At 37.8% G+C, this 12,236-nt stretch overlaps 1 protein-coding gene across 6 annotated transcripts in view; it reads right to left on the minus strand.

Annotated features, from left to right (window-relative positions):
• Window positions 1-12,236, minus strand: part of OSBPL6 (oxysterol binding protein like 6) — a 108,210-nt gene that overhangs the window by 69,688 nt on the left and 26,286 nt on the right. The gene's annotated exons all lie outside the window — the stretch shown is intronic.

Below are 12,236 nucleotides of genomic sequence, written 5' to 3' on the forward strand. Positions count from 1 at the left end.
GTACATTGCAGCGATGCAACCCATAATCTCAACTGATAAAAAAACCTAGTGCCTTGCTATTTTGTCTTATTTCATACGATGGTAGACAAAAGCAGTACTTACCCATTTTACACATGCAATTTCCAGTAAACTTTTTAAAGATTAGATAATTAATTGGCTAAGACACAATGTTTATGTCAATGAAAGCAAAGTCTAAACTTGTATCACTATTCTTAATTAGGCTCCCACTTCTCCTTGACTGATCTTCAATAATGCAGCAAAAGTAATGGGAAAAAAACCCCACCATATTTCATATCTGTCATGTTTCACAGCCCTACATTTGACAACCTCTCATAACAAGCATTTGCTGGAAGAATTATCAAAGAAATTAAAATGGCATTTTCCAAAACAGCAACTAACTTTATTAAATGAAAGTTCTTAGGCTTTACTTTGGTGGTTGGGTTAAGTAGCTTGTTGGTGTTCTGGTTTGGGTTGGGGTTGGGGTTTCTTTGGGGGGAGGGAGGATTTGGTGGGGTTTTTGTTTTTATGAAGGTCTACTTCTGTATGTATTCTCTATATCTTAAACAGCATATTCCACAGGAGATTGCTTTATCAGCAAATATCACTGAAGACATTCTAATTTTCATGTCATCCTTAACAGAACATAATGTCCCCGAACACTTTACACATTGTATTGTTTAACACTGAGGTGTTTTTCTGAGTGGCTAGTCCAAGTATGCCTCAATAATATAAAAAGTAAAAATAATATTAAAAAAAATTACTTGTGTGGCATATATCTCCTTAAAATACACAGTTGTGACAGACATCATCAAATAGATGGATGAGGTCAAAAAACAGTTAATCAGATTCAGACAAGAAGAGGTCAGTACAACATCTGCCTTTCCTATTGTCTGCTTGCCTACACGATTAGGCAGAGTTTTCCACCCTTCCAGAAGCCCTGAAGCATACATGATAATGAGTGGAGTCCCAGTATGTCCAAACCTCCAGTTTAGATGATAATTTCAAAACAAACCCTCAACTCATTTGCAGTCTCTGAGGATTGCCTCAATAGCTGAAGTTACCCTAGGATTTTCATTAGGATGTCTTTGTTGTTCTGTGTTCCTCAGGCTACCACAGTAATAAATACTATTGATTTGCATGGCATAGAAATCTTTTGCATACTACAGAGGCAGCATATTAACCTGTGTTGTATGCATTTGTAACAGACTGCTGTGAGCAGAAGGTTAAGCATGTATACACATTTACAAATACATAAAGAGAAATATGCAATATATGCCAGTTGTTAAAAATTAAGCAGGAAAAAGTAACTAGTGAACATTATCATCCTTTCTAGACTAACATAAGTCTAGGACACTTTTAAAAAAAAGACTAAAAACCAAACCAAACCAACAAATATTATTCCATCCCTCCACCCCTTTTTAAAACTGAAAACATTGCTGGGGTATCTGTTTCCATCTACATTTTTTCAAAAAAATCATATTTTTGAACTCTTGGGGAAAAAAGCCATAAGGAGATTGAAAATTTTAATCAAAACTCAGAAAATGCTTTAAAGAATAAATATATTCTTATGTATCCTGATTTCTTTTCATGGGGAAAACCCCTCACAATATTCAACAAGCTCTTAAAAAAAAAAAAATTAAAGCTTTTTTTTTTCTTTATTTCCAACTTGGACAAAAGAAAAGCCAAAAGACTTTTAAATTGCTTCTTGATTGGTCTCCACTGGACAGTGATTTCAAGCAAAGAAAGTAATTTCCCCTATAAAGGGACTACAAAATGTTTTCAGAAAAATGGCACTAATCTTCCAGAGCACAGCAGCCTAAAAGTTGCTTGTGGCCCTTGAAATCCATGTCTGGCTGGTTTTTACCACCCTTCTTTTATTAACCTATCTCTTGTTTCTCTGCATGTTTTATCCCCACTTCCACAAAAACATTACATTTTGCTACACGTTTCAAGCCTACCAAGTAAAATTTTGATTCAGGGCACATTAAGAACTGCCTGTTTTATCAATCTTGAATTTTGAGAGGCATTAGCATCAAATGCTTGTAGGGAGGGTGCCATCAAAAAAAAAAAAAAAAAGACCAATATAAATGCAATGTATTTATGGGTGCAAATACAAGACTGCATGTGATGAAGTTTGCTCAGGTCACGGAGAATGGAGAGGGGAGACAAAACTGGTGGATTAATCAGAGCTTCCACCAGACCTATTTTTGGGGTGCTAAGTGGATGGTCACACCCAGGAACAAAAAACAGGATGGAATTTTATTCTTGGAAGCAATTAGCTTGACAAACAGTAAATGTCATGGTGGACCACAGCTGCACAGGATAATATAGTTAATGTCTTATATATAATCTGGGAAATATCGAGAAGGAATAGGGAGGCCGTATTACCTCTATGACTGCTACTAAATCACTGTGTCCAGTTCTGATGCCAACATTTGAAAGACCTTCACAAATGGGTTCAAGAGAGAACCATGAGCATGATGACAAGATTGAAAAACATCACTAGTAATGAAAGATGTATAGAGGTCAATCTATTTAGTTTGTCAAAGAGAAGATTGTCACTGGATGACAATCTATTGCCCACTACATGGGGGGAAGGAATTTATTATTAGAATTCTTCTCAAAGGTGTAATAAAATCTAACAGGACAAAAAGAAGAAATAAATATATGCAGGTTAGAAATAAAGCACAGATGTATAATGGTGAAGATAATTAAACACTGATAAAATATATATACAGTATATTATTACTCAGGATTATAGTGGGTATTTGTAGGGGTATGAGAAGACGTTTTCAGATGAAGACTGGAATTTTTATTTTTATTTTTTTCATACATATTCGAAAGCTCAGCATCACTGATTTGGAAGCAGGAATCTATTCACTGCAGTCTAATAGCCTATTTTATGATAAGAGCTCAGGATAGATCATAATGCAGCCTCTCCCTTCCCACAATTGAAACCAACCAACCGAAAAAACCCTAAGAAATCAACCCAGAAAAAGAGGGAAAAATTAAAAGGCATAAAAATCTTTTTTTCTTAATCCTGATCTCCAGTGCACCCCATTAATCTCTCTAGTTGAGGTTCTCCAATTTTATCCTCATACATGACTAGACCTTTATTAAGCCTTATTTTTTGTATGGAACAACTTTCAGTGTTCTTCAAGTCTAGAGAAATATATATTCTGTTCACTGCTAATATTTGTTTTTCTTACTGCTCTAAATAAATCTGACATATATGTTTAAAACATAAGTTTCCACGGAAGAAGAGGAGCACATCATAAAGTCATTATTTTTTTCTCATTACTACCCAAATTTCTTTGCACATCACTAAGTGATGGTTTCATTAGAAAGATAGAAAAGTAGACAATTATTGTTCATGTCAAGGAAGTACCAAAATGTCTTGAGCACTTTATAAAAACATTACGAATCAAAGGCATAGCTGAAAAGACCATGAGATGGAATAATCACTTTTGAGGTTCCTGCAAACTCTGAGATACATTGACAGGAATGAAACTGAGCACAAGAATGGGAGAGTTTCTCAAAAGTAGTTTCCTAACAGAGGAAATCAGTGACAAAAACAAAACAACAGCCCAAAAAAATCCCTTTTAATGCACACCTGGTTATCTCTAGACTTTGCCATAGAAGGAACTTTGAATTTCCAACACTACAAATCATTTCAACTGAAATTACACTACATTAAATTTCCTCTGCTTGTGCACAAAATATGATCTAATTCAAGAACAGAAATGCCCTCAGGCACGTCGCAGAGAAAAAATATCTGAGTAGTCCTAGAATATTCTCATCATCGAAAAGCCGTATGCTCTCCATCAGTCATTGATTTCCAAAACATATTATAGACAGAAAACAACTCCTAATATGTATTGATTTTTATACATAAACAGATTAAACCAGAAGAGACTACTGTGATCATCTAACATAGAAAGGACCGAGGGAATTTTCCAGCTTAGTTCCTGTTTGAAATAAATCATATAATTTAGCAAATCATCCAACACCAATGCAAAAGGATCCAGTGGTGTGAAGTGACCACAAATTCTAATAAGTTCTTGCAAAAATTAATTTTCCACTGTGTAAATGAGGCCCTCAGTGATACAGTTTAGTGCTGGACTTGGCAGTTCTGGGGTAATGGTTGGACTTGATGATCTTTAAGATCTTTTCCAACCTAATTGATTCTATGATTCTATGATTAAGAATGTGCATGCTATTTCTCCTTTAAATGTGTCTAACCTTAAATCCTAGTCAAGGGCCCTTGTTAAACCTTTACCTATTACACGGAAGAGCGTTCTTCTAATGCAAAATTTGCTAGGGCACAAATACACTGTACTTAGCATTCAGTCAAGACTTTAGGCATCTAATGTCAGTTTTCACAGCTTGCTTAAAGATTTTTAGTAAGTTTGATAAAGTTTAGAGAAGAATTTGAATAATTACAAAATTGTCAAATATTTTTTAGTCAGATGCACAGAAAGGTCTGTATTTAGGTAATAAAGAGGAGGACTAAAAGGTTGCTTGAACAGAATCATAAGGTATCTTCCCTAGTTCCTACAGCAAGGCACTTGTTTATACACTTTCAGACCTGCATGCTGCTTAATAACATTGCTCACAGTAGGAGACATGATGTGCTTCAACGGTATACTGGTTAGAGGTATGCTTGAGCAATTAATTATTCCAGTCGCAGATGAATTTCACAATAGCCAATGGCTTATATACTCATAATAACCCACACTACATTCTTCCACTGGATTTATGCAAAACTGGTGTAAGCTTTGCAGGGCACTGGCTCCCAAAGATATGCTCCTTGCAAGGCTTTGTAAGATTCACAAATTAAATCAAAAAAATCTGAGGGATGAAGGAGGGATCAAATTATATATATTAAAAAAAAAAAAAGTAAAAAAGTATTTGGTCACAATTAATAGTTGTATATCCATAACTTAGTAATTCAGTAAACATGCCAGCTGGCGAGCAGCACTCTCCACTATTTCTTTGTGTGCTGAGAAACAACCACCCTTCCCTTCCTAACATGAAACACTGCTATTCTCTTTGAACATAATATACAGAAATTCTATTTACACTTGCCCATAATTAGGGGCAGGACACTTACATTTAGTATCTTTTGGTGTCTTATAGAAAGTATCAAGGTTAGCAACGCCCAACTGAGAATCCTGTTTCATATCTCTAGAAGTGACTAGCCTTTTAACACTTTAATAAGTGATGATCATTATTGTGTGATTAGCACCACTTTAGGTAATATGAGATTAGTTTTCCTCTCCTTGACATACAATAAAGCACACGTGTACACAATGTATTCCAGCAAAAAATAAGACTGAGAAACTCAGACAGAGCTATGCAATCTGGAAATAGGATGTACCAAGCTCAGTCAATCAACTGAAAAATGGGTTAATTTTACACAGGCCAGAGGAGGACTGTACTGTGCTAGCAGTCAACATTCACACCTACAAACTCACTAGGTGCTTGTGAGCTATTTGATGCTTAATAACGTCTCCATCCTCCAAGTGCCTATGATTACCTGTGATAACCAGCCAAGAAGACTACTAGGGATAACAGAGTAACAGAAACACAAATCACTAACATGCCCCTGTATATTATTAACATCTTATCTTTTTACTACAAATTCATTTTTCCCCTCTGTTTGTGATTTTGCATCACTTCAGCTTCCCACAATTACTGTGTTCTGCAGACCCATCCCCGCCGAAGCTCAACCTCTCTGCCCCCACTGTTATATTTTTCATTCCTCCTCTTCCGCATCCTGCAACCACAAAGTACACACTAGCTCCCTACAGACCAAGTTGCTCCATTATATTTCATGACTGTGCCAAGTCCCCTTTTCCTCTTCCTTTGTTCATGCTCCTCTCATAAATTGCACACAATCATGATCCTTTGAATATATCTTTCCTTCTGTAACCCAAGCCCTATACATGCCCCACTTTGTTATACAGCACAGCCTAGAAGGCCAGCTCACAGCAAAAAACTATTTAGAAACTAATTAAAACATATTCTGTATTTGCAAAAAACTGGTCTTCATGGGAGAAGCTATGGCTGCACATTCCAGTTATAGGAAAAAAAATAAACAAATGAAGAGAACCTACAATTAGAATTAAAAGATCTGAACATTTGCACCCTGCCACTTGGCAATACACAGGCCTTTCTCTCTCTAGGGCTCAGATAAGAGAAAGATTTTCTCCAGCTTGATCTGTACAAAAACTGACTGGCACAACCAGCAAAAGATGTCTTATTTCAACACTACTAAACTTGTGATACCTTCTCATTTTATCACAAACCAATTGTTTACAAAAAATTGGTTTTTTTGTAACAACAAATTGTTTACAAAACAATTTGTAATGAGGTGTTATAGGTATGCCAGCAACAACATCAACACTTACACAGTGAAGTTTGAAACTTTGATTTAGCAGTCTATTAACCCAATAAAAAAAATAAAATCCTTTCTTTTTTTAAGGAAATATTATAATTTCAAAAACCCAATGAATTATACAGGAAATCAAACTTCTTTAATTTTTTTAACTTTCCGAATCATGTTATGTTTACCAGGTGTTTATGCATTTTTCATTGTAAATACATTCATAAGAACAAGGGAAGTTCTTGTTTTAAAAAAAGTTTTTAAAAATGTTTTAAAAGCCCTCTGATTATTTAAGGTGAATTTATAACTATTTTAAAATAGGTTACACATATACATATAAATAGGTAATATATATATCAATATATGATATACATTACATCATATATAATTATCTATTTCTCTCCTATCTGTGAATTCCATAGTTTCACATTTTACATTCGTAGAAGTAGACGCCATTAGAGGCACCTTTTAAAGAGTTTCTCAGAGTAACAGTGAGGTAGACTAAATACAAAACCTGCAGCAAGCTTTGTCACATATCACAGAACATGGAAGGTGAAAAATTGAAGTTTATTTTAAAGTAAGATGGAAGAAAAGGCAAATGGCTATCATAAGGGGGAAAAAACTATTTCCTTCTTGCTCAGATGCTAACCAAGTAGGAGCAGCCAAACACGAGGTTTAGTTGTGAAAGCAACACTTCAGCATTCTGCTGTCCAATATGCGTTAACGTCAAAGCAAACAGCAAATGCCACAACTGAAAAGAACAGCCAAGAGGCAAATCCAGGATCTGGCCTGTGCTGGCCAAAGGCAATGACTCAGCTATGGTGACAGCACCGAGTACGAGATGGATGCAAATCTTGTAGTCAATAGAATTGCTACGCTAGTGCTGAAAACTGATGATGTTAACAAGTACAGCTAAAAGAGGGCTCTTCTGCAGTCTTGACTGTTTCCTCGCTGGTCGGTTGGACAGGATGAATCATCAACTTGGATGAGTAGGCATCCAGTGAAATGGCTTAATTGTGGGCCACTCAGTCCTTGATTCCAGATAGTGAGATAAGTAACCTTTTGACTACTGGATAGGGAAGATCATGAGGGGAGAGGAGGGACGGCCATGAGGGGTGAGGGGCTGTCGAGAGGGGCAGCTGTAAGGGGAGATCATGAGAGGTAGGTGTGAGGGGAGCTTGTGAGGGGCAGTCATGAGGGGCAGTAGTGAGGGGAGCTCCTGAGCAGAGTTTGTGAGGGGCAGTCATGAGGGGCAGTAGTGAGGGGAGCTCCTGAGCAGACTTTGTGAGGGGCAGTCATGAGGGGCAGTAGTGAGGGGAGCTCCTGAGCAGACTTTGTGAGGGGCAGTCATGAGGGGCAGTAGTGAGGGGAGCTCCTGAGCAGACTTTGTGAGGGGCAGTCATTAGGGGAGTTCGTGAGGGGAGCTCATGAGGGGCAGTCATGAGGGTCAGCTGTGAGGGGAGTTCGTGAGAGGCAGTAAAGAGGGGAGCTCATGAGAGGCGCTCATGAGGGGCAGTTGTGAGGGGAGAGGAGGGATGGCCATGAGGGTTGAGGGGAGATCATGAGGGGAGAGCAGGGGTGGCCGTGGTGTGTGAGGGGTGGCCTTGAGGGGAGATGAGGGGTGGCTGTGAGGGGTAGGGGTGGCAGCTATACAGAGTAGGCCACTATGGGGTGTAGATGAGGGATGACTCTGCGTGGAGATCATGAGGGGCAGCCATGAGGGGAGATCATTTTGCCCTTAGCAACATGGCTTAGTGGTGGACTTGGCAGTCCTGGGGTTACACTTGGACTCGATGATCCTTGAGGTCTTTTCCAACCTAGTTGATTCTATGATTCACAAGCCCCAAATGATGGTTTTTCATGAATAGTGACCTTGCTTAATGCATAAAGGAAATGTAAGATTTCTTTCTCCAATACATTCAGTTAAAAGTAACATCAATTAAGGATTAATTTAGATTTCATAATAATCAAAAATCTCAGGTCATCTAAAATAACACCTTGCCCTCTGCAGCTTATGAACATCTATGAACTATCAGAAAGCCTTGACTGTTCAGCCTCTTCTGTATTTCCTGTTTTAGAAGACAGCTAATGTTATATCATGTGCATGGGGAGGTCTAAAAAGCCACGCAATATACCAGTGAACTACATGCGGTTTGTTACTAACTCAGAAAATGTAATCTTTCATGCACATGAGGTAACAAAAGATTGACCAAGAGTAAGTAAACTACAGTGCATGGCTAGATCTGTTGCCATTTCAGCTCATGGAAAGATCAACAGTGCAGTAACAAGCTTGAAAAAGAAAACAAAAGTGAGTTGTAATTGTTCTTTCCTTGTGCTACCGCAGTAATAAAAAGGATGGTTTTTTGGACTGTTGCAATGGAAGTACTATCATCTCTTTAACAAAAAAATAGGAATAGCAGTGGAATGTTAGTTATAATTATACATTACAAATTATAGAAATTGTCACTGTCAGGATTATGGTTAATTTCTCATGATAAAGTTTTTACATACACACCTTAGAGAAAAAAAAAGGCACTAAAAATACTTTCAAAATCTTGGAATATTTCATTGAAGTTAAAAGTTGGAATTAAATATTTGTTTATTTACTGCTCTTCATTTGTTTGACTGATTTCTTATTAACTGACAGCCTCCTCATCTGTACAGTAACTATTCAGAAGACCACCCAAGGAAATCAGCATTTTAGTGAAAGCGTTTTCCTCAGACATCCACACTGCCTTGAACAGAATAAAAGAAGGACTCTTCCACTCTCACGTTCTGGCTGACACCATCAGTCCCAAATAGGGTGCAACTATTGGTATTGTTTCAGCTCTGTGTGTAAATTCCCATATGTCCTTTTGCTATACTTGGCCCATAAAACAATTTTCTACCAACCTTTTCCTTACTAAAATGTATATCATAGCTGAAACAGAAATCAAAATAGCAAAACAATTTCTATGAAGTCAATGAAATCTAACTAAAATACTGACTGTTCTCCATCTACATATAAGTAGGACAAAAACCAAACAGGGAGCTGTTCCAAGTCTCTTACAGTTTACTCCACCTGAGGGTGGGGTCTCCAAATCCCAAGGGACTGCAGGATTAAATATCAGTATCAAATGTTAGCAGGGTGGTCACTTGTCTAGGTTCTCCCTGCCTCTGATGGCTATGCTGCACCTGTGTTTTCTTCACGGCATCAGACAAGTTAGAATGAGGGTTCATATGATGTATCCTCCTGCCTTAACAGGCCAGTAATTTTAAGGGGTGATTAGGACTTTTTACTCTTATTAGTTACACTTTGTAAACACTAAGGAATCAGATTAGCAACACAACTTTTCTATATAAGTAGCCTTCTGGACTTGGCCCACAAACATGCCATGTAAATGAAAGGAAGTTCGCTTCCAAGATGTAATTCAGAGGAGCCTATTTTTAAAATTTAATTTAATGAGTCATTTACAAAAACTGAGTTTCAAATCCATAGCAAACTAAGATATCTCACCTTTGTTTCAAAAGCAGGGAAGCAAAACTATCCAATCTAAATTTAGTGAGCAGCAAATAACCATAAATTAGACCTCTGCATTAAGAACAGTGAGCATCTGCAAACCAAGCTCTATCTGCAGATCCAACAAAGTCAGTATGACTTTGCAGTATTTTAACCTTCCTTAGTAATTCCTGCGATTTGGGGCAGTCTACTCAAGAGGAGAATGGTTGTTTCTTTTGTGATGGGATTGTAATGAAGAGATATATACACTGTGAAGTATTTCAGAGGTATAAAATTTTTAAGTACTGGAAAAAGCACCGAAGATAATCATTGAATTAGCATGTACCTCCCGTCTCGAGTCATGTGAATGAAATACTTGCTGCACTATATACACAGGACAGTTTGTGCAATGGTACCCAAAGATGTGGCTGTAAAAGCACCAAGCACTCTCAGCAGCACTCAAGCAGCAATATAAGCTAGCTCAAGTCCACAAATTTCTAGCAACAATGTGAAGCATTTTCAATCTGTGTATGTTGTCCCCTGTGTTTATCCAGTGCTGATACACACCAGATTTCAAAATGACCAGTTACATCACTGGTATGTGTGCTTCCACTGCCCGAATAAAATCTCACTACCTATTTTTTCAAGTACACAAAGAGGCTCTATATCACACATACCTATAATTTAACAGTCCTCCATCTTCAAAAAAATGTACCATTACCAACAAAACCCAACTTTTTTTTATTCTCCCTCCAGTTTCCTCTGCTTGTTCTTCTGGTACCCCTGCCACAAACCTCCAATGAAGTTTCACAGCTGATAGTGCAAGAGCATTGCACTGCATATCCATCCCTTGTTTTCTGGCGTATGCCCTGGTCTACGGTTGTTTCATTTACCCTTCAATATACATCTAGTCTCTGCTGAAAGGCTATACATACGACAGCTGAACCAACATACACACACATATATGTTGTGCTACAGGAGTTACTACTTATATTGCAACGGTTATATTAATATATATTACAGGCCTCAACCAAAAAAAAAGGCTCTGTAAGTATGACCAACTAAAGATTAAGAATCTGCTCAACTAGCATGTTTCAAAAATGAAAGTGACTGGTGATTCCAAACATCTCAGAGATTATTCATTCTTGACTGGCAAGGCCTCTGTAGGAACCCTCCACCTCAAAACTGACATCTACAAATTTTCATAAGCACAGTCCCAATGTGTTTTACTTCGAGGAGTAGGGAGAAGATTTGTGTAATGTAAACTGTAGATAGAGCCATTAAATCTGTCATGGTCCTTTAAATAATTGTGTCACATTTCAGATGGGTATTTCTCTGACATACTATATACCATAAATTAGAGATGATGCTGCTAATTGACCATTCCTAAATACAGTCTGCCTGCTGCAGCACAGGGATGTAAAAACAGATTGTACATCAGAGCTATCTCCACAAGGCAATGCTGAAGTGAAAAAGATTTTGTCAAGTGTCTGGGAAATCATAGCTGGATATTAGGCTTTGCCATGGCCTAAAAAGGTATTTCTAAAACTAGTTTTGTCTCCTTTTAAGCGTTGTGCTTTACACTGACAAACCATTAACAGATTGTGTTTGTCAACGTGGTCTGTATAAAATGTTTTTTCTTACACTCCACAATAAAAAGCTGCCCTATTTGAAATGCTGTTCTTGGCACAAGGTGTTAAGCTGAGTTCTGCCCCCACGCCTCCAGAGAACGGCTCAGCATGAGCTAGCTCCCAAAACCATTTTTATAAAGAGGACAAGCCTGCTTTCCCAGACCATGTTTTCAAAGAGAGGTTTAAATAAAAAACCTGACACATTATTTATAATGATTCTTTCTAACCCATCGTAATGAATCCAAAAAGGAAGCTATACAAAACTAAAGAGCTTTTATATTAATTAACAAAGTAATTATATGTTGTGGTTATTTGCTTAAACAAGCTATTTCAGCCTATAGTGGTTACTCTGAGGAACCTGCAGTAGCCAAGTGCCAATACCACAATATTTGCCATACAGTGTTAATCCACATGCCAAAAATATCAAAGGCTAAGGATGTTAGAGAGACCATAGCAATATTCATTTACCTGCTAATGGTGTCAGCTTCTTCAATAACAACTATTAGATTTAGAGAGAACCTAATGTACAATGTTTTGTGGTAAATGGCTCGATGTCCAGTTGGAAACCTGCAACGAGTGGTGTCCCTCAGGGATCGGTGTTGGGACCGGTCCTGTTCAATATCTTTGTCGGTGACATGGACAGTGGGATTGAGTGCACCCTCAGCAAGTTTGCCGATGACACCAAGCTGTGTGGTTCGGTTGATACGCTGGAGGGAAGGGATGCCATCCAGAGGGACCT

Source organism: Strigops habroptila, chromosome 5 (assembly GCF_004027225.2).
Source record: "Strigops habroptila isolate Jane chromosome 5, bStrHab1.2.pri, whole genome shotgun sequence".
NCBI lineage: Eukaryota > Metazoa > Chordata > Aves > Psittaciformes > Psittacidae > Strigops > Strigops habroptila.